This window comes from Lycium ferocissimum, chromosome 1 (genome assembly GCF_029784015.1).
Source record: "Lycium ferocissimum isolate CSIRO_LF1 chromosome 1, AGI_CSIRO_Lferr_CH_V1, whole genome shotgun sequence".
Lineage (NCBI taxonomy): Eukaryota > Viridiplantae > Streptophyta > Magnoliopsida > Solanales > Solanaceae > Lycium > Lycium ferocissimum.
The window spans coordinates 31813023-31819555 of NC_081342.1; positions in this window are offsets into that span (position 1 = coordinate 31813023).

Here is a 6533-nt window from a genome sequence, read left to right on the forward strand (position 1 = left end):
TCCGAGGTTCAATTCTGGAATCATTGATTTATGAAATTGATATTTGATAACTCTTTGAGTGATTGTGTGGAGGCCGATGTCCGATGGTATATTCGAGCATTGTTGTTGCATGGTCATTTTCGATGTTATCCTGGATTCGATTGTACTTCATGGGCTCCACGGGTCCCCCAAAGTGGTGTTGGTGAGACTCCCCCTGTGAACAATTAGCCAGGGTCCCGTCTGTTTGGCAAAGATCCGGGATGGGTGACACTCAGACTTCGCAAGTTACACTGGGTTGTGCTGCCGAGATGTCGATATTTCCGTCCGGAGTACATGTGTACATCTCATTTGCATAGCATGGCATGACATCACATTCATATCATTATTGCATTGCATTGCATTATGACTTGAGTGAGATGTCGTGATGACTGTATTGCGGTGGATTACGTTTTAGTGTTGATTGTTCCAGGAATTGATATACTCAGACTAATTATATTGGGGTTAGATACTCGGTTACGATTATATTGTTTCATGCTTGATTGTTCTACTTATTTATCTGCGTTATTCTCTGAATTGTGTTAACTATGCTTAGTCGGCCTATGATGCCTACCAGTACTGTTATTTGTACTGACCTACACTTGCTGCATTCTTTTATGAATGCAGAATATCAGGCCGGATCTACTTCTCTGACTCGTGGTTGATCGACTCTTCAGCTTCTACTTGAGTTTTTCAGGGTGAGCATGATGTCCGCTAACTTCGAAGACTCTTCTATTGTTTATGTCTTACTTTCCTTTCAAGACATGGATTGAGACACTTTATGTATTATTATTCTGACAAGAGTTATTTAGATTTAGATGCTCTTGTATGACCAGACCAGATACTGGGGTGGTTTCATTTACTTCGCACTGTTCTATATTATACTATATTGTCAGACTTATGTAACTTACTTCTTTCGCTTTTTATTATATTTATTGATTGTGAACGTTGAGTTATGGGTTCGCCTATCGAGGGGGGAATGGTAGGTGCCCGCATGACCTATGCTAAAATGGGTCGTGACATCCCCACATAAGACAATAGAATCCAATCAATTTTTTACCCTAAAATCTAAAAAAATAAAAAAATAAATCTGAAAAATCACAAATAGTACATCACAGCTACATCCTAACGGTAACAATGTACTAAATAGTACCATTGTATAAAATCCCCAATTTGTGTACTATAATCCAGGAAAATACCCAGAAAGTTTCCCTTAGGTTTTTGTTTCAGTGTAATAGGGTGCACAAGATGGCAAAGGGCTCAAAGCCCCGCCAATGGCAGCTCTATTACAACAAAGCCCGAGTAGTTCTTAAATGAATCGATTAAGTATATAAAAAAAGGAAATCGAAGGAAAATAAACCTGTAAATCATGAAAGTACATGGTCGAGGTCAAAACCCTTCAAGAAATTAGCGAAAATCATCCCAAAATCGCCACGAATTGAAAGCACTGTATAAACCCTAGAGAAATCGCCCAAATCGCCTGATGAAGGTTATTAGGGTGACGGGTTAATGAGCAATAAAGTTAAACAAACTTCTCACCCCATTTTTATAAACTTATGACCACTAAAGTTTTTAAACTTAACAATCGCCCCCCCCCCCCCGCCCCACCCTATTTTAATAATTATAAACTATATATTATAACACTTATATCATTAAGTAAAATAACTATTTATGAAAATTAAAATTTAAAACTTGCAAAGTTAAAGAATTATCTTTAAAACAAGCCCAATATTAATATAGCTCCGGTTAATATTTAAAAATGTAAAAAATGCAATAAGAATGAGCCGTAGTTAATACGTTATTTAAGTTAGCGATTTTCCCGAACTAGACGGAGTGGGATAAAATTAAATAACTCGTATTTCTTATATTCGTCAAATTTTTAGGAAATAATAATTAAATATCATTTTTGCAATTTTCTCGGGATTTTAAAATTTTAATCTGTAAAGGTTATATCCTTACTCCGTTGTTGACTCGCGAAATTTGAAAACTCAAAATACGCATCTTATGAGGTGAAAATTAGGTGTCAACAACTGCCCCTTCGGAGTTCTAGGGTGGCAAGGCCATCCTTGAGCTACGGATTTTGACAGACCTAATTTTTACCGAATAAGAGGGACTATCGCCTCCTTCTTTATGCAAAATTTTGAAAGTATGGCCGGACCCCGATCTCTGGGTTTTCTACATATCTCAGGTTTCATGAGAATTTAGGTCGTTTGTAGTTCTGACTCTGAGAGGATTAAAAAGCAAAGAAATTTTAGATTATCTTAAGATGTCCCAAGAGAATCATAGGAAATATGGCTGAGCTTCGAAATCTGAGTAGCCTACATATCCCTAGGCTTCGAGAATCAGGCTAATTGTAGTTTGACTCTATAGCCCAAAAAGGAATATCCCTTTATGCGGGAATTCCTTTGACAATTTCTGATAAAAAATTGACCGGAGGCGGTTTTTTGGAAGATTTTTAGGGTTTAGTTACTTGAAGTGATATTTCAACCCTGCTGTAGAAAGCTTGACTCTCGTACACTGTTTTTGGCCAGTTGCCCAAGAAAAGTTCCACGTTTGCTCCACAATCCTTGGGTCTGGATCTTTTGCTCCTATCTTGGTAGCTTTTAGCCATCTCCCGAATGCTGAGTCTTGCATGTTAGTGTTTTAAAGAATTTTTATCGTAATTGTAAATGTCATACCTGTGCGGCATTCTTGCCATTTGCTTTAGAGGTTAAATCTATCAATTTTCGTCATTTATCCAGCTCTTGGCGAAAGCTCATCCGTCTTTTTCCTGTAAGTGTGTGCTTTTGTGCAAGTATATTTTTGAATTTTTTTTGAATAATAATCACGATACTTCAGTCGGCTCTGTTCTCGTTATTTTTGAATGTTCTCATTTTTTCAATGATAACTTCCGTTGGGATCTGGGTAGGGCTATACCGCATTTTGCGAAACCTTCACACCCCAGTTCAGTTGTCGTTTTCGTAAGCAGGATGCCATTAATGAAAACCATGTTTTCAAGTGTGGGATCATTTTTGTTTCTTATGACATCTGCTACCCTTGGAAATTTGGACTCACACCATTTTCACATACTGCGGTGACTGTCGCAAATCTAGTGTCGTCTTCATCATTATCTTCATACGAAGTCTGCGGTATACCAATTTGGGACTACATCACTTATAGTAAAAAATACCCAAATGAAGACTGCACATCAGAGTGCAGCATCATATTCCTTTCATGATGACTACTAATCTCTGTGCTCAGAATTACAACATCTAGTCAGAATATTCAAGTTAACTACTGCATACTCAAGTGCGGAGCCTTGTCTCATGACTACCACTATCCTTGAACTAGGATTATGTTATCTTGAAATAAACTGCAGTAGCGACTGCAAATCTTGATGTAGGAATCATATTCGTATTTCAACGATTGTGGACATTGATGTGGCGTGATTTTACGCTACAATTGATGCTTTCCGGCTGTAAGTTTTACTTGTTTTTAAGCAAGTCTATGTGATTTTACGTGGTTTTTGTTATGTTTCAGGTAATACGAGGTCCCTAGAGCCTAAGTGTGGAAAACAAGCAAAAAAGGGGAAAAAAGTTGATCACTGGAAAGAACTGGAGATTCTGGAAATTTTGTTGGAAAATTACTCTGCGCGTTCGCGCAGGTAATCCACGCGTTCGCGCCCACGCGCGCCAGTATGTCACGCGTTCGCGCTGAAGTAAGAAGGGTGATGCTGACGTCATCCACGCGTTCGCGCAGAAACATGGCGCGTTCGCGCTGAAGGTTTTCCGGCCCAGTCCGAGCAGAACTTGGATTTTGACGATTTTTTCTACTACAGTTCATTTAAAAAGCCAACTGGGAAGATTGTAAAATTATCTTTGGCATAAAACACAAGTTTGGAGGCTAGGGTTCCTACTATATTTTCTTTCTTTTATTCAATCCTTGTTTGTGGGAATTTCTTGGTGACAATTAAGATTGATACTCTTGTTATGCTTATTTATTCATCGACATTATTTTTAATCAAGTAAGTTCTTGTTATTTTAATTATTCTTATTTTTCAACGTTTCTCAAGGGAGTAGCTAACCCTAGGACTTGCCCATTTACTTTGTTTGAAACTCGGAAGAGGAAGAATGGGGTTGGGATAGAATAATTAACATGAATTTGGGGCGTTAACCCCATCTAATGGAAATTGACCTAGGAATAGGCGATACCACTTGTAGCCATATTCGGGTGTTCTTAATGCTCCTAATTGCTTGAGGGATCTTCAATTGGGTAGTCTAGTTAATCTTCGGGAGAAGTTAATTTAGAGTCATTATCCGAGGCTAATTAACATAAACTTGCTATTATTTATAATTCGTGAAATAGATTGGATCGTTACTTGAGAAATAGATTCCTTTATTCCTTACTTGTGGCCATTGATCAATTTACTTGCTTTCTAGATTAGAATTTATATTTCCGTATTTTATCAAAACCTTATCAAAAACCACCATTGATGCATTCGGTCTAGCTATTGTTAGTGATAATTCCTAATCTGCTTAAATTGCCTACATAATGTTCTCTGTGGGATTCGACTCCAACCTTGTTGGGTTACTATATTTGACAACGTCCGCGTTATACCATTAATAGGTGTAATTTGAGCGTATCAAATTTTGGCGCCGTTGCCGGGAACAATTGGCGTATTTTGGCTAATTTAGGAAATAAGCTAACTTGCTTTGAACCGAACCTGTGAATATTTTGTATAGTTGTTTTCTGTGTTTTATTTTATTTTTAGAAAAAAAAAAATGGCATCTTTCCATGAAAACTTGTTTAGTAGTGACTTTTATTGTGAGCATGGCCAAATTGGTGAGTTCAAACTCATGATGGAGTGTCTGCTAGGTGAGGGTAATGAAAATCAAAAAGCCTTGGAAGAATACTTGGAAACTAGTCTCCAACTTGGTTTGATGACAAACGAAGAAAATCCTCCATGGGCAAATCATTATGAACTCCCCAATGCTCAAGATGAAAAGGTAAATCATGAAGACGAGTTTATTGGGAATGCCAAAGAAAAAAATAAATTGGAGTCGACCATTGTTCTGAAAAATATGGTTGGTGTTGACTCCAATCCGGGGGAAAAAGAGGATGTCGTGATTCAAGAAGTTCAAGAGACTTATATTTTGCAATTTGAAAATTCAAGAAGGCAAAATGACATTCCTCACTTGAAAGCCAAGAAATGTAAGATGAAAAATATTTTGCTTGGCTTGTTCATCTACTTACCACCTCCTCACTGTTCGGGGTCACAAACTTGAATCCAAGTTGGGTGCCCAATTCATAAGCTCCAAATGGCGAGAAAAGTGGTAAAGTTGGTAACCGTCGTGCCGCGACGTTAAATCAAGCGCTTGGTGGGAGGCAACCCATCATTTATAAATTTTTAGAATAGTTTCTTCCATTATATATATATATATATATATATATTTTTTTTTTTTTTTTTTTACTATATGTAACAAAAAAAAAAAAAAAAAAAAAAAGCGATACGGAAAATCGGGTGTCATATACCTCTGCGCTAACGCGTACCATTCGACGCTAACGCGCTGAACACAAACAAAAGGAAAAAAAAAAGTTGTTCAGCGCGAACGCACAAGAAGGCCACGCAAACGCGCCAATGCGCAGTACCCAGGTAATAACGTTAAAACAGAAGCCAAGGGGGTATAACCCCCATTTCCCTCCCTTTCCTCCCATCCTTCTCTCAAACTCAAACTTCAAATCTTAAAGATTTCTTCAAGTTGCAACCACAAGGTATGTGATTCTATCATTCTCTTGTTCATAGGGTTGATTTTATCATCTTTTCATGTTAGAATTTGTGAAAGAAAAGTTTTACTTTCACTTATTTAAGCATTAAAATTTGATGACATTGTTGAAATTCTTGTCATGTAAATCATTATTGATTGTTGAGTGATGTGAGTTGAGATTTGGGTGTTGATGTGTTTCAAAATTTGGGGCAAAATACGTGGTTAACTTCATGAAATCGAAGCCCCAAAAATCATGCCCATAACCAGTTTGTGGAAATGCACAAACTGGCACTGATTCAGCGTGATCGCGCCGGTCCTTCACGCGAACGCGCAGAAATAACATTGCCAAATGGCGCGAACGCACTCATCTGAGGCGCGAACGCGCTGAAGGAAAACTGCCAGTGCAGAAACAGAATGCTCGCACAGGGCCGCTCGAAACTTTGGTGACCCATTTCTTTGGCCTAATTGCCTCATTATACATTGTCTTAGGTATTCATATGTGTGTTTGACATGTGTGTTCATTTTGTAGGTACTTAAGCTTGAAAGATGGCTACAACATCCAATGTTGCCCAAGCGCCCATGAATGAATACTACGATACCACCACCTTTCAGTCGGCAAAATGTTCGAAGCTCTATGATAGATTGCTGGGAAAGAGCTTCATCGAAGAAAAGGGCATCGTAACAGAAAATTTGGAAGAAAAGATGCCCGAGTTCTACGAAAGGCTGGTAACAAGCGGATGGATACGCTTTGCGGATGAACCAATCAAGGCAAAT